Source organism: Lissotriton vulgaris, chromosome 2_1, assembly GCF_964263255.1.
Source record: "Lissotriton vulgaris chromosome 2_1, aLisVul1.2, whole genome shotgun sequence".
Lineage (NCBI taxonomy): Eukaryota > Metazoa > Chordata > Amphibia > Caudata > Salamandridae > Lissotriton > Lissotriton vulgaris.
This window is the reverse complement of record NC_141687.1, coordinates 1,328,895,130-1,328,919,484: the sequence shown is the minus strand read 5'-3', so window position 1 is coordinate 1,328,919,484 and position 24,355 is coordinate 1,328,895,130.

Here is a 24,355-nt window from a genome sequence, read left to right as displayed (position 1 = left end):
CAGTCTAAGTCTATCAGAGGTGCCCACTATGTCCAGGCCAACAAGCTATACCGGTACACGCAGCCCAAGGGCTCGACCTCTGGGACTGGGAAATCGCAAGAAGGAAGCGGAGAGGCTTCGGGCCCTACACCAGAGCCTACACTACAGGATGTGATGGCTGGTATAAATGGGGTCAAAACCTCCCTTGTACAACAGATGGAGTCACTGGACCAAAAGTTGGACGCTGTAACCAGTGAGGTTAATTTGATCCGGGCTGACCTCACCAAAACGAGTGAAAAAGTAAAGTCATTGGATATCAAAACAGCAAGTTTGACGGACGATGTGGTGCAGTTGCAGTGAGAGGTCCGGAGCCTTCAGGCGTTTGGCGAGTTGGCAAGTCGCAAGCTGGACGAATACGAAGGAAGGGCCCGGAGAAATAACGTGCGCATCATTGGTGTTCCAGAGAAAGCCGAGGGTCTGGCCCCTGACCTCTTTGTGGAAGATCTCATACTTAAACACCTGCAACTGAAGGGACTGGGAAACTTCTTCACGGTGGAGCGGGCGCATAGAGTCCGGGGAAGACCACGACCGGGGGCTCCACCTCGACCGATGATCGCAAGAGTGCTCAACTTCAGGGATAGAGACTCTATCCTGCAGGCCTCCAGATCTGGGGGCACTCTGAAGTATGAAAATTCCACTCAACTTTTTTCCAGACTTTACGCAGGCGGTTCAGAGGCAGCGGCAAAGTTTCCTCGGAGTCAAGAAGCGGCTTCATGATAAAGGACTCAAATACGCCATGATGTACCCTGCTAAATTACGTGTTGAAGTTGAGGGGAAGGTCTGGTTTTTTGACAATCCGTAAATTGCCTCGGACTGGGTCGAAAGTCTTTTGTCTCGGGGAGAGCCTCAGAGACAGAGCGATGGCGACGGAGACGGTTAGCAAGAGCAGGAATGATGAGTAGTTCTATTGTCTGTGGGACCGGACATTGTTGGGTGGGGGTCAAATGTGTTACGTTTTCACGGGTCTGCTTTGTTGGGTCTTGAGCTAAAACAAGTGACACATTATCCTAGGGGGGGTGCGAGGATGTGGAGTACCGAACTCCTCCTTAGATCTACCTTTAGATAGTCGGTTAGGTAGATATGGGGCGACAGGCACACTGCGAGTTGGGGTTGGCGAAGGCCGCGTGCTGGGGTGTAGGGACAGGGGGGTAAGGTTGTGTTTGTTGTCATGTGATGGGCGTTGTTGTTTTTCTTTTTGTTTTGTTTTCCCTTTCCTTTTCGCCTCAGGTACCATTAATGTAGCGAGCCGTTTTACACATGAGTTGAATGGGGTAGAGTAGTAGAGATTCAGGGATGAGAGTTCTGAGCTGGAACGTGAATGGTTTGGGGATAAGATCAAGAGGGGGATGGTCAGTCAACTTATCAGACGACACTCCCCAGATGTCGTGTTGCTGCAAGAGACGCACTTAGTTGGTAATAGATGCATGGCCCTCCATAGGGGTGGTACAAATTGGCGTTACATGCAGGGTTTACTACCGGCTCCCGGGGAGTTGGTGTGCTGGTCAAAAACTCCTTTCCTCTGTCGGTGCAGGCCACTTGGGTGGATCAACAGGGCAGGTATGCCAGCGTCTCAGGGATAGTTGGGGGTAGAACGGTCACCCTATTATCCATCTATCTATGTGCCACAGGGACTCCAGGCTGAGACCTTTCGAGACCTGGCAGCGGTTTTCCTCACGTTGACCCTAGGGAGACTTATCCTGGGTGGCGACTTTAATGCGGTTTTGGATGGAGAGATGGATCATTGCCCCCCACGTGTGCTTAGATCAACACAGAGGTGGCTCCCAGATTTTTTAGACGTGTTGGGACTGATTGATAGTTGGCGACTGCGCAATCCAGCATTGACACACTACACCCACGTATCTGCTGCTCATGGGAGTTTATCTAGAATAGATTATATTTTGTTACCTGCGGTGCTGGCGACTATGATCCAAGAGGTGAAGTTTCTTGGAAGGGGCATTTCTGACCACTCTCCACTGTGGATGCGGCTGGCCCTAGACCTTCCAGAAGTGGGGAGGGTTGCTCCCATCAGCGCGTGGCAATTGAAAGACCCTGCCATTAGGAAAGGGGTACTGCAGATGTCGGACCGTTATTTCCGGGAAAATGTGGGGTCTGTCGACTCGGCGCAATCTGTTTGGGAGGCATATAAAACGTTGGCGAGAGGAGAGGTCTTGTCCCTAGTGTCAGGCTAGAAGAAGAAAAGGCAAGCAGATGTGGCCCAGAAAGAAACAGAGGTCATTCTTTTGGAGGAAAAGGTGGCTAAGTCACCCACCCCTGAAGGACTCCATTCGCTAAAACTCCGACAGGAGGAATATAAAGATCTTGTGAGAGATAGAGCAGTGGCCCACAATAATGCCGTCCAGAGCCGTATTTATGAGCATGGTGATAAAGCTGGGAAACTGATTGCCTGGCTTGAGCATGGAGAGAGGGCATCCAGACTAGTACCCGAATTGGAAGGACGGGAGTCGGGTAAGATCACTGATCCCCAGGCGGTGGCGGATTCGTTTTCGGAATACTATAGGAATGTCTACACGACCGGTAATGGATTTACAGAGGCTGATAACAGCGAGATGATTAAGGATATCGTAATGACGAGTTTTTCAGAGGAAGACAGGAGCTATCTCGACTCCGCGTTTTCTGACGACGAAGTTGCGCAAGCGATTAGACCGTTAAAGTCTGGCAAAGCGACGGGCCCAAATGGGATACCAATAGAGTTATACAATCTGAATGCTGGTAGACTGGCCCCACATGTCCGAGCCATGTTTTTGGAGAGCAAGCAGAAGGGTGAGCTCCTGTACGACCAACGAGTGGCCAATATTGTGGTCATCCATAAGACTGGTAAACCCAAGACACAATGCCCATCCTATAGACCCATATCGCTTCTTAATGCAGAACCTGAAATCCTAGCGAAAATCCTGTCCACTAGGCTGGTTAAGGGGATCTCGTCGTTAATTCACCCGGATCAATCCGGTTTTATGCCTCGTCGCAGCACAGCGTTGAACCTGCGTAGGCTACGTGGCGTCCTTGGCTGCGCCTCGAAGATCCATGAGCCGGCAGTGTTGGCATCTTTGGACGCCACAATAGCCTTCGATAGGGTGGAGTGGCAATATTTGTTTGCGATGTTGGCTAAACTGGGCTTTGGTAAAGAGTTCATTGCTTGGGTTCGCTTGCTGTATGCTAAGCCCCTAGCTAGAGTGGTGGTCAATAACTGCAAATCTGCCGACTTCTCTTTGGGTCGGGGCACGAGACAGGGATGGCCGTTGTCTCCTCTGCTTTTTGCACTCGCGATGGAGCCTCTTGCAGCCTGGGTTAGATGGGACAGATCGATTCGGGGCTTACGATGCTCGCCTGACTGGGAGGACAAAATCTCGCTTTATGCAAATTATGTCTTGCTGTATCTCACTAACCCTAGAGACTCCTTTAGCAATTTTCTGGACGTGCTTGCTATTTTCGGCAGGTACTCCGGACTGGCAATAAACTGGACGAAGGCGGTGCTATATGCTTTAGTGGGCGGCCCCCGATGATCCCGCAGACGTGCACTATTCATATTGAGACTGTCGGATTTAAATACTTAGGTATATTTATCACGCTTAATCCACAGCTACGGTACGCTAATAACCTGATCGCCCCATTGAATAGATGTAGGAAGGACGTGGAGCGCTGGAAGGCTCTTCCGCTCTCATTGCTTGGGAGAGCTACGCTCTTCAAGATGATGGCTTTGCCTCGGTTTTTGTATGTCTTACAGAATTCGATGGACTCGGTCCCAGCTGCGTATTTCCGGGAGATAGAGACCCTCGAAAGACAACTCCTGTGGGATGGTATGGCCGAATAGCGTTTAGTAAATTGACTCTTGCGTGGTATGACGGCGGAATATCTGGATTCCAGATCTGCGGAAGTATTATTGGGCCTCGCAACTGGCCGCAGTGAACCATATTGTTTATGGACTCCCTGGAGATCCGGGCTATGCCATGGACCGGTGTCAAGCCCCGGGGGGTGATAGAGAGAGCTCTGTATTCCAGGCCCGGGAGGTTTCCATTGACCGGCCTGACTGCGCATGCTGTCCAGGTGTGGCACGCGGCTAATAAAGGTCTGGGGTGGGAAGGCAAATTGACACTGGCCACTCCTCTCCTGAACTCTGAGAAGCTGGGTAGTTTGTGGAAATCGAAGGGGTTCGACAGGTGGGATCTTATTGGGATTGCTCAAACAAAGGATGTATTGGGGAAAGATACTGTGCACACCTTTGAGTCCCTCAAAAACAATATAGTCTACACGATAACAAATATTATCGATATCAACAGGTGAGACACGCCCTGGTCACTCACATCCCTAAAGGTGCGGATTAGAACTCAATGGAGTGCTGATGGGTTAGAATTAGATGATGAGGATTGGACGGAGGCGGTCTTCTCCCCAAAGGTGGTTGCCATCCAGATGCGGCTTCGACTGGTGCAACTAAAAATACTTCATAGATCCTATATAACTGGACCCCGTTTGGTACGAATGGGACGAGCTCTCAGCGGAGAGTGTAGGAGAAAGTGCGGGGAAATCGACACTTTGATGCATACTCTCTGGCACTGTGTCGAGATACAGTTGAATTGGGGGAAGATCCACGATGAACTGGGGGGTGCCCTGGGAGTAGAGCTGCAGCCGGAGGTCCGGAGGTGTTTGCTGAATGTGTGGGAGCTTACAGATTTAAATGCATATCAGAAACAGTGGGTGACGCTGGCATATATGGTGCCTAAACGTAACATAGCCCAGCGCTGGGAAGCAAGTCAGTCGCCCCAAGTCACCGAGTGGGCGAAGGACCTTGACTGGTGTATGATTAGAGAAGTGTTGTTTACGTTGCCAGGGGCTGCCCCACAAAAGTGGGGTAAGATTTGGAACTCATGGAATAGTCATAGAGGGGATATTTGTGAACCACCTATGCCGATACTGGTGCCAGAGACACAGGACTCTCCAAGCTCCCTGCATTAAATGTTGGTGTATTTGATTATGTTCTTGGCCACGATGCCTCGCGTGAATGGAATGTGCGCACCTGAGCTTTAATTTTTCTTTCTGTAATGTTCCTTTATTTTGTTTTTCAATAAAAAGAATTTTAAAAAAAGTGACACTCGTCGTTATAACTCACTCCATCACAGTTTGGGAGAGGATCAACTCCACCTTCCCACCGCTTGGAGTGACTCCAAGGGGTGGGAGCCTCAACCAAACAGGTTTACATACGGGTCAGGACCCTTGATGTCGGTTTGACTACAGGGCTACCCCAGTTTTTAATGAGGTGCCACGTGGAGTTGATCCTCTCCCAAACTGGGATGGAGTAAGTTATGACGAAGAGTGTCTTGTTTAAATAAGGAGCAGCTACCTGCCCTTTTCGCAAAATAGTATAGGGTATGTATGAGACTGCTGTAGCTGAGTGGGCATTACCGACTGCATGGTGAGGCTGGTGTGGATGGGCTTACCCATTGCTCACTGGCGAGTGTAGCGGTCAGAGTGCCTCCTCATCCCAGCACTGTGAAAGTGAAGTGACTGTGGTGTAATCCAGTGTGCTGTTGTATGATGGGTGTTTGTGGCAATTGTATACATGTTCGTATTTTTGTGTACAATTTCCTTTTGTGATCAGGTAGTGGGAAGTTTTGATTCACTCCAGGTCTGTAGGGTGGGAGTTGCAGGTCGGTCTATCATTGATGAGGCATGTATTGTTTTTAATGCGTTTACCTGGTGTGTGGGGGGGTGTTTATGTTTGCAATGTTTTGTTAAGACAGCGGCATTAGCTGGACGCATATGGAGGAACTCTGCAGGAAACTTGGATAAATAGATGGCTCGTTTTAACTTTATAACCTGAAATGTAAAAGTGCTCAAATTAATTTGTGAAGATATATATGGTACAAAATTACCTGCATAGACATGGGACTCACATAACTATATTGCAGGAAAATATTTTGTCAGATCCTGAGACTCAAAAGCTAGATACAAAATGGAGAGGTCAGAGGTTCTGCGCCACATATTCTTTTTTTTTTAAAAACTTTATTTTTTGAATTTTCATCGAGAACCAACATCGTCAAGTGCATTATAGTTACACATTACATGCTTCATTCATAAAATATGCGTATAATTGGATCACCATTGCATATATCACAATAAGGCATTATATCATCAACATTGGACATCCAAGTAGTGCAATCAATTATATGTTGTATCATAGCAAAGACTCAAATCATCGAATTACAGCCTACGAGAGACGTGGCCAGCCCATTTTAAATACGTTGAAATAGAAAGTGTCCTCCATGTATATGTTCGGACAACAAGGTCTCGTAGTAGAAGAACCTCTCCCACCTCATCGAGCGCAAACGCATAGCAGCGTCTACAACATCCTAGACTACGTGATGACAAACCCACAGTTGTTCCTATGGCGCGGAGTGTCCAGGAGAGATGGTAAAGGGGGGGGGGGGGTCTTAGACCGGTGACTTCTCTCCGGTGTCAGTATTATCCTGGGAAAGGTAACCTCTCAAAGGGGCCCATATATCTCCGGGCCTGGAAGTTGTTGGCAGTAGTTCAGAGTATGTGTTTAATTGTTCTTGGCAATATGTTAGATCATGCAGCCAGTCCTTGAACTTAGGGGCCCTGCCCCTGCGCCAACGATACGCAACTCTTCTCTTTGCCATTAGAAGAGCCAGCGCCATAAACTTGCGGTGTTCTGCCCGTAGGGGCTCTACATACCCCAGTAATGCCAGAACAGGGGAGGGAGTTATTTCAATGTGAATCATTTTGGACAGCGCAGCTGGTACCTGAACCCCGTAGAGTTGAACTGCATTGCATGCCCATGCAAGATGTAAGAAGTCTGCTCCTGGAGCATGGCATCTATCGCAGTTGTCAGTGATGTGAAGTTGCAGTCTACACATACGGGCCGGGGTGTAATACAGGCGATGTAAGAACTTGTTGTGTATAATTCTATGCCTACTGCTAGCAGAAATGCGTTCTGTCTGCTGGAGGCAAAATACCCATTGTTTGTCAGTGAGGGGTCTGTCTAGTTCTAGGTCCCATTTCAGTTTGGCTGCCAAAGGCGGATAATCTATGTGTGTGTGCACTGTCCTGTATATTGTCGACACTAGTCTACAAGGGCTGTCAGTTTGGAGTATAACCTGCAAGGGGACCAAGGACATAGGTTCATTTGGAAAGTCAGGTGTAATTGCTTTCAATCCTTGATGGAGTCTAATGTATAGAAAAATGTCAAGCGGAGATGGTTGTATTCCTTCGTACAAATGCTCCATGGAGCAAAACGTACCCTCGTGATAGTGGTCCCCCCAGTTCTCTACATGAATCTTGTGGAGCAATTTGTGGAATCCCGTTTCCTGCAATAAGGGCATATTTGGATGGTAAACCAATGGTAATAATGGGCATAAAACATTGTCATTTCGAGCCTAGTAGCAAGTCGGGACCACGCAGTGACCGTGCTAAGTACCGTTGTGGGCGTTTTGTCTATGCCGGGTACCACAGCGTAGAGTGCGCCTTCTATTGGGATAGGGTGGGCCAGCCAATGCTCGGCAGCAAGCTGGGGCATATATCTAGGCTGATGAACCCAGAAATAGGCATAGTGAGCTTGGGCTGTCTGATAATATAATTCGAAATCCGGAATACCAAAACCGCCTTGGGCATATGGCCGGATCAGGGTGTTCCATTTTAGACGAGGGGACTTACCGCCCCATACAAGTTTAATGAGCTCTGAGCGGAGCTGTTGGAAAAAGGATTTGCCAGGGTAGAATGGAATGTTCAAGAAAAGGTAAAGTAGTTGCGGGAGGATCACCATTTCGATCAAGGATGCTCTACCTGCCATAGAAAGAGGTAAGGTAATCCAGCGTGCAATACTATCGATAATGCGGTTCATGGTAGTGCCATAATTGGCGCGCATCAGCTCATCCCTGTCTTTTTCTATGTGTATCCCTAAGTATTTAAAATCCCCGTCGCTCCAGGCAATGGGATAATCTAAATCAAAGCGTGTTGTGGAAGGTGTAAGCGGGAATATGCATGATTTACCCCAATTAATTTGAACACCTGAGAGTCTACCAAAAAGTATGAATTCTCTAAGAATGGGGTTAAGATTGTCGCTCGGGTCACGTACGTACAGAGTGATGTCGTCAGCATACATCGATATCAGTATTTGCCGTTGGAAGCAAGGTAGTGCACTATCTCTATGGTGTTGTCGCAGTTTGGCGGCCAAAGGTTCCGTAGCAATCGCGAATAGGAGCGGGGAAAGGGGACACCCCTGCCTGGTCTCTCTGGTAATGGGGAATGCCTCAGACAATCTCCCATTAATAAGTACTCTGGCCAACGGGCGTTCATAAAGGAGCCGGATCCAGGAGATGAAAATCGCTGGAAAGCCCATCCTTTCTAAGACACGAAACACATAATCCCACTCTAGGGAATCAAATGCCTTAGTGGCATCGAGGAAGATGGCCGCCATTGGTTGGTCCTCGTGCACTGAGTTGAGGACTGAGAAAAAAGTACGCAAATTGAGAGAGGTGGCCCTGCCAGGCACAAATCCGGACTGGTCAGGTAATATCAGGGCAGGGAGGAGAAGGCTGATACGGTTAGCAACAAGTTTGGCAAGTACCTTAACATCACAATTCAGCAATGAGAGCGGGCGGTAAGAGTCACATTTGCTTGCAGGTTTGCCGGGTTTAAGTAATGATGTAATAAGTGCAACCCTCATAGATGGTGGCAGATGGCCCACCTCCAGGGCGTCCTCATAAACCTCACGTAACACTGGGGCCATAAAGTCAATGTAAGTTTTATAAAATTCTATTGGGATTCCGTCTAGTCCTGTGGCTTTCCCTGACCTCATACCCATAATTGCTTCTCTCACTTCATCTAATTCAAAGGGCGCACTAAGGAAGGCCCTTTGGGCATCGCTAAGCCAGCCCAAGGAAACGGTAGCTAAGTAATCCTGTAGATGTAATTCTCCCACTCTGGAGGAAGTGTATAGTGTGCTATAATGGGACACAAAGGTGTTGAGAATTTGCGTGGTATCCCGAATCACCACACCGTCCGGGCCTTCGAGCTCTATTATTATGTTGGGCGTGCGTGCCAGTTTAATTGTGGAGGCCAGGGCTTTCCCAGGTTGCTCGCCTTCGCCATAACGGTGAGCGGTCCAGTATTTGCCTCTAAATTTCGATTCTCTTGTGTCTTCGGCAGTATACTCGGAAACTTTTTCTCAGATTTCCAGGAGGACGGAGTCAGAGGGAGCAGTAGCTAATACTGTTTCTAGGCTTTTAAGATCATGTTCTAAGGACAACAGACGGGTAATTATGGTCTTTAAGATTCCAGCCCCTTTGGCAAAACAAATCCCTCCTAGTGTCACCTTAAATGCGTCCCAAATAGTTTCAACATCTCTGACTGAGTCTTTATTTCTCCTGAAAAAATCTAGACATTCATCATGAAGTTCCTCTTGAAAGGTGATGTCCAGTAATAATGTGGGTTGCATCCGCCAAGCGGTTGTGGGGGGGCCTAGGTCCGATGAGCGCAGTGTGACCAGTACAGGGGAGTGATCCGAATAAGTTCTCGGGAGGTGCCGTGCACAAGCAAGAGAGGTATAGAGCTGTGGCGTTAGGAATATATAGTCCAGTCTAGCCCAAAAGCGCGCTTGCGCGGTAAAATGTGTGCCCTCCTTCCCTTCGACGTGGAGGCGTCTCCATGTGTCTACTAGACTGTAGTCCGTAACTACAGCACGCAGTGCCGTACGCGCTTTAGTGTAGTGGTGCGGGGCTGGGTGTGACCTATCCAATGTAGGATCCAATGTTGTATTAAAGTCTCCTCCCCAAATGAGGTGGTGTGGTCCCGTCCCCACAATCGCCGCCCATAGTTCAGCAAAGAACCCCGGGTCATTAATGTTGGGACCGTAGCAGCATACCAATGTGACAGCCATGTGCCCTAGTCTACCCCACAGCATGCAGTAGCGCCCTTGAGAGTCCATCTTGGACCCGGCCTTGACAAAGAGTGTGCCTCTTTTTACCAAAATGGCCGTGCCCCTAGCGTATGTAGAGAAAGACGAGAACACAGTGTGGGCTGCCCATCTGTTAGCAAAGGTGTGAGTAGTTTGCGACCTGAAGTGGGTTAATTGTACGAAGGCTATGTGTACTGAGTGGCGATCCAGATACAATAGAATCTGACGCCTTTTCCTGGGATCCCCGAGCCCTCTCACATTCCAAGTTACGATGTTCAGGTCAGGGTCCCCCATGAGCAGTATATAATCCTATCACCCAAAACGGCAGTTGCCGACGGTTCGTGACAAAGTACTTTGACTTTTAGCATGATATGTGTATCGGTGTCCATAATTAGCCTGGTGCTTGTGTGTGTAACCTGCACAGCGAGAAGAATTTCTCGCGTAGAACCATCAAGTCCTGACATATCCATATTTAGCATCTCGTTGGTAGGTTTCGTGAATAACATTAGTACATAACATTGTAACCAAACAGTTCCCCATTTCCCATTATGCAACAGCCCCAACAATCTGTCTCTAGCAGCCGGTAAAACATCAATTACATTCAGTGCAATATGTTCCGTCGAGTCATGTGCGACGTGCCACCTTCCCTCCATCCCACATCGCAGGACCTCAGAAAACAATATTATAAGTAGTGCAATGAGTCTAACACAGCATTGTGTAGGATACCACTTCCCAACCTTCCAGTACCGCCAATCAACATATCGTAGTCGGACAGTTATCAAATTGCAAGGCGTACCGGCAAGCAAGGTGAAAGTAAAGCATATATTAGCTGCCGCGACATGAAAACGCCAGACCATGCAACGCCCAAAGACAGTTGCAGGTATTTTAAGAAGTAGTTTAAGAAAGCAATGGAAGCCAGTACCAAGGAACTAGTTCCCTCCTGTAAGAGCGCCACCACCCCCCACCCACTGAAGCAGCCCCAACTTGCCAGTAGCCCCATCCCTCCCTTAACTATTCCCAAACAACCCAACATTTGCATCAGTGTCAACAAGTGCAATGGGGTAAACCCTTCGGGGTGCAATCTAGTCGCGCACATAGCCACCCCCCACACCTCGCCCATTTTTCTGTACGGCCACATTAGGGCGCAGTCAGGTAGTGGGGGGGGGGGTTGCCTGGAATACTTTACCACCATAGTCCAGTGCTCATCCGATGACCTCCAGCAACTAGCAAAATGTTTGCCTCGTAGGTCTTGCCAGGGGACCGGAAGTAGTCATTGAAGCAATCGAGCAGTACTCAGGCATACGATGTCCAGCATTACTCATCTTCATTTGCCGAGTGGAAGCCTTCTTGTCTGTCCTCACCGTTGCGCCCGCTCCCTGCGCGCTCTCGCTTTAGTTTCTTCACAAAGTCTTCCACCTGCTGCGGATTCGTAAAGAAGTGCTGCTTAGCCTGATGTGTCACCCTCAATTTAGCTGGGTACAGCAGTGCATAGTCGATTTGTAGTGTCCGAAGCTTCTTCTTGACGTCTAGAAATTTATGACGCTGTTCCTGCACTACCGGGGTGAAGTCCGGATAAACGGAGAAGCTGACCCCATCACATGTAAGTGTGCGGTTGGTGCGTGCTGCCCTTAAAGCTGCATCCCGATCTCGATAGTTCAGGAGTCTCGCTATGATGGGGCGTGGCGGAGCTCCAAGATTGGGCCTAGGTTCCAGTGATCTGTGCGCCCTTTCAACAATAAATTGCTTGGAGAATGCCTCAGGGCCAATTGATGTAACAAGTATCTTCTCCACATATTCCTCCATGCGCCCTGTGTTGGTCGATTCCGGCACTCCTATCACGCGAATGTTATTACGACGACTTCGGGCTTCCAACTCCTCATTCTTAGCAGCAATGATCCTGAGAACATTGTCCATTCTCGCAAGCTGCGTCGTGTGGGTGGCCGTTGTGTCATCATTCTCGGATATGCGTCGTTCAGTTGCCGTGATGCGCTCTTCATGGACATCCAATTTTTGCACCATGGCGTCCATTCTAGATGACATCCTGTCAACCTTGTCAACGATAGTGGCGAACCCCTGCCTCATTTCTTGCATTATCTGCTGCAGTTCGGACGCAACGGGGTTGGAGCAAGTTTTCATCGTCGAGAGGGTCTGAGAGCTTCCCGCCTCTTGTGAATTGCGTAGTCCCTTCTTGGACGTGACGGGGTCAAACGACAGCTTGGGTTGCCTAGCGTCCGTTTTGCCCATGGCTAGCCTCTTGGGGGACTCAAGGCAGATAGCAGGATACGTTGGTCACGTATGGCGCGGAGTGGGCTGGAGTCTGTGGTCATCAGCAAGCGCCACGCGCCACGAAGCACCCCTCTGCACAGAGACGGTAAGGGTCGTGAGAAGCCAGAGTAATCCTGTGTCAGCAATGGGCACACAGTCAGTAGACTAAATCAGTAGAGTGGCCACAGCATAGGTAGTGGTAGCGGGGAGTAGGGTGATCAATATCCGGGGACGCTTCCCCTACTATTAGTCCCTCTATGTAAGGAGGCAGGAGTGCAGAGCAAGTGGCAGCAGTTCGGGCCCACGTTGCAAGTCCTCACCTTGTGTCAGTAAACCCCTTCCATGTCACCTGCAAGGGGCAGTAGGAACGAGGGGGCCCAAGAACGATAGATTCCTGTCATGTAACACGTAATTCGGCCCCAAAAAAAACGCCTCAGGAGGGCGGGCGATCTTTCAAGTCTCAGCAGGCTAGTCAGATCGGTACAGCTTCTTTCGCCGCAGCTTACGGGCACGGGGTAATGGCAATTGCCCAAAAGCCACCAAACAGTCGTAGTACCCGTCGCAAGGCGGGGGGGTCGACAGTCAGACCCTATATAGTAGGATGTTGTCCCCACCAGTCAAGGCCTCACGATGTCCATTAGTCACTCACAGGTGTCATGGGCCTCAGTGTTGGTCTGGAGGGGGGGGGGGGGGTCCAGTGTCTCGGGACCATGCCCCTATCTGCAGCGACCGGGTGTAGAGCGGGTCAGTGCTGGGAGTCAGTGGCCAAAGACAGGTTAGGCTGGTGCACTTGATTGGCAGTATCGCGCAGTAGTGGGCGCGCAAAGCGGGCCGCAACTCTCCCAGGCCGTCGGCTCTCGCTCTGTATAGCGCCTCCGCACTGGCAGCAGTAGCGGTGGGTATGGGCAATGGGTGCGCAGCTCCCAGCGGTAGTATCGCCACAGGTCACTCCCGGAGCCCTCAGAGGGTCTTACTTGTGCTTGGGGCTGTAGAAGGAGATCGTCCCGTAGGAGCGCTCACCATGGGGCCCACTTGCCTCGTGGTGCGCCGCGGCCTCTCGTAGGCTGTCAATTCCACCACACCCCCAGCCGATCCCGCCGCCAGCTCCGGTCGAAACTCCCGGCCGTCGTATCTTCAGCTCGGCAGAACGTAGGGCGCTGAAAGTCTCACCGAGGCTGCACAAGTGTAGTTCCCACGTATGAGAGAGGTCAGGACGAGCAAAGGTGGTGGTTAAGGAGGATAAATAACGGATTTTTTATCCAGGCTGCAGGAGCCTCACATTGGTGCAGCCATACTGCTAGTGCGCCCTCTAGCGCCCCCTCTGCGCCACATATTCTACCTATGCCCGGGGGGGTGGTGATTTGGGTAGACCCGCGCTTCCCCTTTCCGGTCAATTGTTATGTTGCAGATATAGTGGGGAGGTATTCTTGGTGCATGGAGAGTTGGATGGCACGGAATAATGCCTGTTAAATGTCTATGCCCCAAATGTAGATTACTGTGATTTTGATCTAAATCTGGAGAAACAACTATTGCCATACGCTGGGATTCCAATTTTGTGGGCAGGTGATTTTAACGGTGTGCTGGATGGCACATTGGATAGACCCCCCTCAAATGCACACTTGAAACATAATATGTCGGCCGCCCTCCAGGAGATCATGGACTGCCTCTGTTGTGTAGACCTGTTGCGCATGACATACCCTGACGAATGGGGCTACACGTGATACACCTTAGCGCAGTGGTCCCTCGTCAGATCTCACCTTACACCATCTGTGTCCCTCATTTCCCGGAAGCCTTAATTTCTCGGACATTTGCTCTTCAGTTCCTTTCGCTTCTACCAATGCACAGTATAAGGCAGCAAATTGTCCAGGGATGAGAAATCTTTCGCCAGACTCACCTGACATTTTGGTGCTGCCAGGAACGGTCGGAGGGGACCGCAACGCTTTTCTTTGCCGTCACGCTGCCCGTACGCTGCTCCCACCCCGGACTCCATTTTCCGGCGTTCCCAGAGTGTCGCGTCCTTCCTGCGTCACAGGGAAGCGCCAGGAGGCGCCTCATATTTGCGCAAGGGCTCCGGAAGAGGCAGGGCTGGGCCACCCCTCCAACATTGACTTTGGGACACTACGTAAGCTTGTGTTAATGGTTTTGTACTGAAGGGGGGTGTATTAATTTGCTTAAAGACCTGCATTTTCTGTAAATAGGTAGATCCTTCTTATTTAATTGATTGCAGCTACTTAGTCTGGGTATGAGTAAGACCACTCGAAAAGGGGGGGTGGGAGTGGTAGGGACCTTGGATGCCTTCCTTAGTCGGGCGGAATCTGTGTTAATACACGAAATCCAGCTAACCGAAAGGAGGCTCTCACTGGACCCCTTATGTTTATCTACAGGACAAACTACCTTACAAGATTCAATTGTCAGCCCAACTTCATGTCCTCAACCACTGTTAACGACAACAGGTAGCCCTAAGTTAGGCTCCTCAAATTTTGCCACTGAGGACAGCATATCTTCCTCCCCCGCAGTCACTCCCACTAATGTCGTAACCAGGCGGCAAAAGCTAGCAGCTGCCCCCCGAAGTAATGCCCAAACTAAGAAAAGGAAAGCGTGTAGCACCCCAAAAGCCAACCTACAGGTTTCAAAGCAGGCCAAAAATAAGAGTGCGGCTCCAGGGAGGGGAGGGATCTTAGTTCCACCCGCTGAGCATGAACGCATCGGGGTGGGCGTAGCAAGTACAGATCCTACTCTACTGGGGTCACATCGCTTAGATCCTACAGAGTCTCAAGATGTTTTCTTAAAACAGATGGAAGCCAAACTGTTAGCTTTAATTGATCCTCTTATGCTTAGATTAGCTGCAATAGATCAGAGATTAGCGAAAATAGAGGACCATATAACTAAAGTTCCATCTATCCAACTAGGGAGTAGCCACCTAGAGGCTACGGGGCCTAGTTAGGTGGGAAACACTTCTGGGCTACAACGACAAGCAGTGGCTCGCCCACATTCCCCTACTCCCCCCACAGTGTGCCCTTCGAATCCTTCTGTTCCTCCTACATCAGTACCTAATGGCCCACATATACGCAAGGAAGGGCCAATTGGCCCTGTGGGGAGACTACAGGGTGAGGGAGGGGATAACATGATGAATGTCTTCCTTGATCTTCCACCCGAGGCCACTCCCCACACCATAGTGCTGGCTAATGTACCGAGATTGAAATCATGTGAGGAGGAACATTGGTCTTCACTAAAGAAGAAGGCCCTTCACTTCCTGAATTTAAAAACTGGGCTTGGAAGTCATCTGTTTTCAGAATTTATGATGGTTAGATGGGTTGCCTGGGTAGGTAAATCTGAAAACGGTTTGGCTGGGGACAGTGTAGTTCTAAGTTTTAGGATACCAAACATGGTTTGATGTATCCTAGAACGGCCAGCTTCTTTTGCAATACACAAAGACGCTATCAACGTCCTTCCACTGGGGTATTTTTACCAATCAAGTATAAACTTTAGAGGGGCTACTTACAGGACACCTGCTAGGCCCCACTAATCGCGTAGTCCCGACCTACTACAGATACGAGGCACTGAACTCACTGGAGGAAAATGACTGACTGGGTCCCACACCCAAACACCTCACCTCTTCATATTCAGAAATAAGGGACAAGGGAGAGCCTGGTCTAAATCAAAACTGTAAGAATTTAGGGGGTCCCCCTTTTGCAACAAACATTCCATCAGAAGGACTAAATATTAGAATAAATACTTTTGAGCTAGGTGAAAGCTCTATTAAGCTACACCATGAAGAAACGAGCCCACTGCCTGATGAAACTGATACATGTGTAGCAACTGGGGATAATTCAGTCAGCATCACCACTCACTTATCACCAGAGAGTAACTCTCCGCCATTGGATGTCATGATGCAGAGTGACTTGGAACCAGTCGTGGCATCCACTGATATTGTGTCTTTGGACAGCCATGCCTCATTTCTGTCACCTACATCGGAGGGGATTATTTGTCATAATAATATAACCACCTATGGCAGTTTAATTTTGAATATTGCAGGTCTGTCGCGTAAGCTGGAAATTAATGAGTGGGCTGATTTAGTTCGAAATTCTAGTATAATACGTTTACAGGAAACATGGATGCGAGATATTTTACATATAAATGGTTATTTCTCAATCCACACACCAGCAAACGCTTCCTTAGGTGGTCACGCCAAGGGAGGATTACTGTCCTTGGTTTCTACAACACTGAATGGCAGGCTAGGAAAGATAAGGACTGATTCGCTGCATTTCCAGATTATTAATATTTCTCTCAGAAAAAACTTTACACTGGTTGTTGTAAATTTCTATCACAACAACTTTAATGGGACAAAAATAGCATCGCCCAGGAGTTGGATAATGTCCTGTCAAGCCACACTGAAGATCTGAGAACAGATTTCGCAGTTCTTTTGGGAGGTGATTTTAACTGTAAACTTTGTCCTTTGTCTAAACAGGCCGCATGCCACTTGGTGGATGGGGCTACTGATGGCAGTTGTCATTTTAAACATAATCCCTGCGGAAATATTTTTAACTTACTTTTGTCTAAATTCTCCTTATTCCTTACTGTGGATCTTATAATCACTGCTAGTACAGATCTAGTTACACATATAGGGTGAGGACAAGGCACCCTAATTGATTTTATTGCGCTTTCAGGGTATTTTAAACCTCATTCCCTAACTTTTAAAATTCATAAAATTTGTTATAGTGATCATTACCCTATGTCGTTAGAACTGACTACATAATCCTACGAACAAACTGCTATAGTCAGATCGGGTCCTTTATCTAATGTTAAAAATAAGAGGCTGCTTTGGAAGTGGTCTACTATAAATCCCGACTTGGTTCTATCCAAAATTATAACGACTAATTTGACCAAACTTTTAGTTTGCCTGGAAGACACCATAAACCCTCCAGTTATGGTGGCATCATTTGACTCAATAAAGGAGACAATAAATGTTATATTGACCAAAAAAATAAAGTCAAGTACACAGAGTAACAAGAGGTGGTTTGACAGCGATTGCACTTTTTTTCACAACAAACTAATTAAGGCATTGAAATCAACACCCCGAAATATACTTGATGTGAAGCTGTCACGCAACGAATATAAGCAGGCGATAGAAAAACGCAAGCTAGGGATTAGACATGAGGCTTGGGAACAACTCCATGTAGCCTGCCAAAGTAGGGATTCTAAACTGTTCTGGCAAACTGTCAACCAGGACTATTTTAATGGGAATGATAATGGAAAGATTGACAAGATAATTATGCCTGAGACATGGGTCAACCATTTTTCAAATCTTTATAAAATTGGTAGTGATCTAGATCATTCTAGCAATTTTAACTATGTGGCCTCAACCCTGGCATTTCCAACATTATATGAAGTGAACAGGGCTTTAATACAGACTGTGAGGAATAAGGCCTCAGTCCCTGACGGTGTCCCCGCGGATTTGTTTTTAGCTAATACTCCCCTGTGGCTCCCACTGCTCACAAACATATTGAGCTGCTACATGGTGCAAGGTCCCCCTGATTCTTGGAGATCTGTGATAATAGTTCCCATCTTTAAAAAGGGTGACAGGGCGGATCCCAAATGTTGTATCCCAATATCCCTAATTGATTGTACCTGTAAAATCATGGGTAGATTTATTTTAGAAAGGCTGGAGGACTGAGTATTGGAAACTGGAAAATTTTCTGACATCCAATTTGGTTTCAGGAGAGGCTTGGACACCGTCAAACAGTGCCTCAACCTGCACCTAGTCATAGGTAAATACACCTTAGCCAAGCCTGGTTATCTTTACCTAGGGTTCATGGACCTGACGTCCGCCTTTGATTGGGTGCAGAGAGGGGGGCTCTGGAAGAAGATGTTGCAAATGGGCATTGAACCGCCCATTGTACACTTCCTAACAGCAATGCATCGGGATGTCACAGGGAGGGTACGTTATGGAGCAGACGGGGAACTTTCAGCTCCAAATAAGTCAAACCGCGGGGTACGGCAGGGTTGCGTGCTCGCTCCTTTTATTATTTTGTCTGTATATAAACGACCTAGAGAGCCACAATAAAACTGGGAACGTGGATGTTCCCCAAATAGGTGGCAGGCTGTTACCAGCGTTATTATATGCAGATGACTGTGTCTTAATGTCTAGAACTGGAGTGGGGTTGCAGAGGCTTTTAACTAGTTTTAACAATTTCAATGATGACCTTGGCTTGAAGACAAACGTAGCTAAATCCCATATCACGGTGGTGGGTAAATCCCCTGCAATGTTAAAGACATGTTTTATAAATAATGAGAAATTGCTTTATGTGCCCACTTTTTCCTACCTGGGAATTCTTTTTGAATCAAAAAACACCTGGTCCCACCTGTTAGAGGCTAGGATTAGAATTTTTAATCAAAGCTTGGAGGCAATGTTCAGGTTTACAAAAAAACGAGGCTCTCGACCTATTAAGGTAATGACTGAAATGTATAAAGCACGTACGTGTGCTGTCACCCTGTATAGTGCTGGAGTTTGGGGCTCTTGTAAAGTTGAACGCCTGCAGGGAGCCGAGAATAGGTTTATAAAACGATTGCTGAGCGTCCCTAAATCCACCGCTGCTGCTATTTGCCATAGCGAGCTCGGGGTGATTCCTCTGTCCTTTCGTATACATTTGGCTCCTTTGTTGTTGTGGCATAACATTTGGGCAAAGGAAGCAGCAGTCTTAAATCGCGCCATCATCACAGACTGCTTAAAATTGGAATGGGTGAGTAAAATCCCATAGTTCTCTTATGTCAGGGCCAACTGGAGACTCTGGGATTGTTGGATTGTTTCGAGAATCCTGGGAACACTGCCAAAATATCAAGGGCAAAGTTGAAAAGGGATTTTCTAACTCACTCACATTTTCTGAAAGACAGACAGGAAACAATGAAGAAAAGGGTTGTAGACCATTCACTTCTAGTCTGTTCTCCAGGCATGGAGTTTTATGTATCCCTTCACCTTAGCCACACCAAACTGTATTATTTTATTAGGTTCAGGTTTGGAATCTCCCATCTGTTGGTTTCATATCCCCGAGATGTATATTCTGATGCCGATTTGGATTTATGCCCCTGTGACTCAGAATCAGCAAAGAGCACATTGCACTTTATGTTTATTTGTAATCTGTATACTAATGAAAGACGTGTTTTTCTAAAACCATTGTTAAAATTTCTAGATATTAGAAAATGTCAGACTGCCCTGTGTCATCTTCAGCTCTTAAATGATGAGTACACCTGTTTAATGGTTTATTAATATATTTCTTCCGCAGTTCGGACACGAAATATCACTGGAAAATGACTTTTTATCTTATTTTTTTTCCCACAGTGATTATTTTTTAAAATCTACTCATTAATTGTGTTACTGATGCGTGTTGCACTTGCAGTCGTTTCCTTGTTTATGGCATTTATATTGGATTCTTGTATTGTATTTTATTATAATGAAATTATGTGTTCTTTTATGGCTGGCCACAGCCGAATAAAGATTTTATGATGATTACACCCTGGTGCAGTCTTTAGCTGCTTAGATCGCTTCCTTCTTTCTAGCTTTGCTGCTGCGGCCCTGCACATACCGATATTGGGGAGATTTCTTTCCGATCATTCCCCTGTATTATTGGACTGGGGGACGAGGAGCGGCCGACCAAGGGTCCTCCTTTGGCACCTGCAACCTGAGGCCCTGAAGATAGCATATTCCAAGAGGAACTTAGGGAGGTGATCTGCGGCTGCTTTCTCACCAACTGGCTATCTACTGCAGCCAGGGGGGACTGAGTGGGATGCATTGAAGGTGGTGACGAGTGGCGAATACCTACTAAAGTGGGTGGTATGAGGAAAGGGTTAGATAAGGACCTGACGAAAGTGGAGAGGATATTGGCCATTCTACAAGAAAGAGGTCCTGTCATGGAGATGAGCGGTGAGGCCTTGCAGCGTGCCCAGCGCAGAGTTGTGGAGATGTGGGACATATTAGACTATGTGGGTCACAGGGACTGCCACCAGCACGCTCCACCAAGAAGGAGATAAATTAGGAAAGCAGCTGGCATGGCTCCTCAGGCGAGAACGCCCCCGATTATATTGACATTAAGGCGGGCAGATGGGGGCCTCGTCTCCATGGAGACGGCCATCAACTCCTTATTGTGCACCCACCTGGAAGCTGTGTATAAGGAGGATAAGGTGGTTAATAGTGATGATATAGGACGGTTCCTTGACGATCTAGCACTCCCACGCCTCACTAATGGCTTAAATGATTAGGCAGTGGGTGAAATTCGACTCAAAGACCTCCGGGAGGCGGTGCACACACTGCAAAGCCTCAGGTCCAGATGGTCTACCGATGGAGTACTTTCAGACGTTTGCAGACTTATTACTCCCTAGGTTGTTAGAGATCCTGTTATGTTAAATGTTATGTTAAAGAAATTTGTACAGTGCACGTACACCAAATGGTTTCATGGCGCACATAAGCAGGAGAGGATCTGTGACAGCAAAGCATTTGACTTACAGATATGCCTGGGTAAAAAGAAAGGTTTTAAGCAGTTTTCTGAACTGTGCATAAGAGGCTGTCAGCCTCACTTCCACAGGGAGCAAGTTCCAGAGCTGGGGAGCCAAGACAGTGAATCTGAGCCCTCTGTATTTTTTGCGTTACAATACGGGAGTGGTCAGCAAGTTTAATTTGAGGGGGAGAATAGCACTGGATCCTGGAGGAGATGAAGGTAGGGCTGTTCCCTGCTAGGGCTTTGAATGTGTTACATCCCAGCTTAAATGCACAGCGTTTAGCCACTGGAAGCCAGTGAAGGCTCTTCATCAGGGGTTTTACGTGGTGTTGTCTGGGCTGGCAAGCGATTAATCTGGCCGCATGGTTTTGCACAAGCTGCAAACGTTGTAATTTATATGCGTTGATGCCAACATAAAGTGAGTTGGCGTAATCAATATGCGACATTACCAGGGCAATGATAGCCAAGGTTGAGGCCTCAGTGGTTAAAAATCTGCTGATCTTCCGGATTCTGCAAAGATGGAAGAAGCACCCCAAGACCACTGAGCCTTCATGGAAAGATTGTTACTAATCACAATCCCTAGACTCTCGACAGCGGTTGCTGGTAGTGGGGGACTACCCAGCATAGGAGGCCAAAATAAAGGCGTTCCATGGATTTGCTGGTGCACCTGTGAGAATGAGCTCAGTTTTGTCGGGATTTAATTTCAGTTGGTTGTCATTATCCAGACACTGATAAAACTCAGCGTGTACTGGAAATTGAACTCGGAGGAGATAGAAGGATTGATGTCAAACACCAACTGAAGGTGTCGTCGGCATAGTTGAAAGTAACAACCTTTCTCTCACGCAGAGACCAGATCAGGGGAAGTAGGTGTAAGTTAAACAAAAGGGGCAAGAGGGAAGACCCCTGAGGGACCCCTTTTCTGGGAGAAGAAATACACAAGGCGAACAGCTTGGAAACGGTTGCTGAGAAAGGAAGAGATCCACCTCAATGCCAGGCCCTGGATCCCGGCATTACTGAAGACCAAGCAAGAGGGGGATTATCCCTTCTTCAATGCGGAGGCCCAGATAGTTATGCTCCCCAAACCGGGCAAGGACCCAAATCTGCCTGCCTCTTACCAACCCCTATCCATGTTAGGGGTTGACACTTAAATATTGGCTACGGTGCTAGTGATGTGCTAGGTAGGGTTGTCACACAATTGGTTCATGAAGATCAATGCAAGGATATGTAGGGTTGGAGAACCCACAGCAATTAGCGCAGACTCTCTCATATATTACACTCCATGGCAGGCATGGAGGTGCAGGTGGCTGCAGTTGCCTTGGACATCGAGAAAGCCTTCGATACACTGACTCTGGTGGGACTACCTATGGGAAGTTTTGGAAAGAATGATCCTAGATCCAGATTTTTTCTCCTGGGTTTGTCTACTATATTGTCACACAACGGCTAGAGTGCGCAGTGGTGGAGTGGTTTCTGCACTCATTACTATAGAGTTGGGCACGAGGCTGCGAAGTCTGTTGTCCCCACTCCTTTTTGGGCTTTTGATGGAGCCGCTGGCGATCCAGCTGCGGCGTGACATGGCCCATTGGGGCGTAACTGTAGATGGTCGTACCCATGTCATATCTTTGCATGCGGATCACGCTCTACTTTATATCCGTCATCCAGCAGTGGATGTGACCGCCCTCCTGAACATATTGTCGGAGTTTGGGGCAGTGTTGGGGTTTATATTAATAAAGCGAAACAAAAGGGGATGATAGACGGAGCGTTTGAGCAAATCAAACACTCACCCCCAGTCAACTGAACTGGGTTTAATCCATCACCATTCTTTAGCTCACTCAGCCACCCCAGTTCAGACATGGCTATATGCAAATCAGTCTGACCCTGTGCCTCATGGGAACAGTCCAGCCCGAACTGCCAAGCCATGTCTTCCCTGGACCGGAAACAAGCATCCTGGGACCGGTTTCGGATTCATGATATTAATAGCCAGAAGTCGGTTATGTTTCCACTGGCAGCTTTGGTTGGGAAAGAGATTGTGGATCTCCCTGCCTCGGAATTTGCATAGGAGCGTAATCATTTTTGTTACTTAGGTATCCAGGTTGCCCATACAGCCGAGGCCCAATAAGCCTTGAATGCAGGAGCAGTCCTTTCAGGTCTGGCAGCATTGGTATGCTTCTGGAACTGCCTCCCTCTATCTGTTATGGGGTGAATAAGTGTGGCAAAAATTATCCTTCTGCCGCACTGCTTCTATATGCTGCAGAACTCATTCTGCCGAAACCCCAATACACCCTTACCACCCTAAACAGCCTTCTTGTCTCCCTAGTGTGTGGTGGATGTGTAGCAGGGTGATGCTGGAGATATTAAAGTTGGATATGGACCAAGGGGGCCTAGGCCTTCAAGACCTTAACCTTTATTACTTTGCTGGGCTCCTTCAATATGCGGCACAGTCATGTGCTGAGGGGCCAAATACAGAGAAGAAACTATTGGTTAGTTGGGGCACAGAAGCAGACCTTCCAAAATATCTTATGATGGGCTCATGGACCCCACTTTATTGTCCATTTGTGGTCGGTCAGGTGGCATGGGAATGCACAGTCACTCTTATACTCCCCCTAAAATGGCTTCACAGCTTCCGTCACATACAGACGGTGATGGACCTGATAGTTCGACGGTGGCTGTATGACTGTAGGTGACCTATACATCAATGGAACTGTTCTCTCCTTTGCAGATGCAAGAAAATTTGATCAAGTCCCTGAGGGCCATTTTCTACAATACGCAAAACTATCATGTACTGCGCATGAGATATGGACCGCTTTCCCGGAGGAGCCCGAGGAATCTCACACCCTGTTAATGATCATGGACCCGGTTCCTTCAGGGCATTGATCTCCCAGCAGTATAAAGCCTTGGAGGCGGATCGCATGGTGGATGTCTCAGGGGTCCAGAGTAGATGGTTAGAGGACCTGCTGACACCTCTTACAGAGGGGGAGTGGAAAAGGGCATTTGCATAGGTCCAGGAGGTGGCCAGCAATGTTCGTTTTCAACTAACCTCATTTCACTACCTGCACCGCACCTACGTACCGCACTCAGACTATTGTGCTTTGATCCAGCGCATGCATCGGCGTGCCCCCGATGCAGAACTGGGCTGGCTCCTTTTACAAATATGACGCGGGACTGTCCTCAACTCCAGACTTACTGGACAGAGATCCTGGAATTATTACGAGACGTTACAAGATTCCCAGTTGAGGCATCAATCAGGCACTGCCTTTTAGGAGATTTACCATCCCCCAACCCAATGCGCCGGCTGCATTCTGTTTGCACAGATGAAAATGCTGATCGTGACATGGAGATGTGGTGTAACATGCTGAAGAGGCTGCAGGCGACTGACCAGCGAAGTGGAGCCATGGTGGACTTGCCCCAGAGACCCCTCCCAGCGGTAACAGATGCAGGAGACTGCTTCATCGTTTGAATGTTGGCTGCTGATAGTGAATGAGGTGTTCCAATAAATGCAGGGGGCAGTTATCCCCGGTGTAGAGCCTCATGCTGAGACTACCTTCCCCCTCCATAGGTTCTCCGGAGAAGAAGTTGGTATATACTTTGATTCTATGCCTAGCTATGACATACGATATCTATGTACCCAGGTACCTGA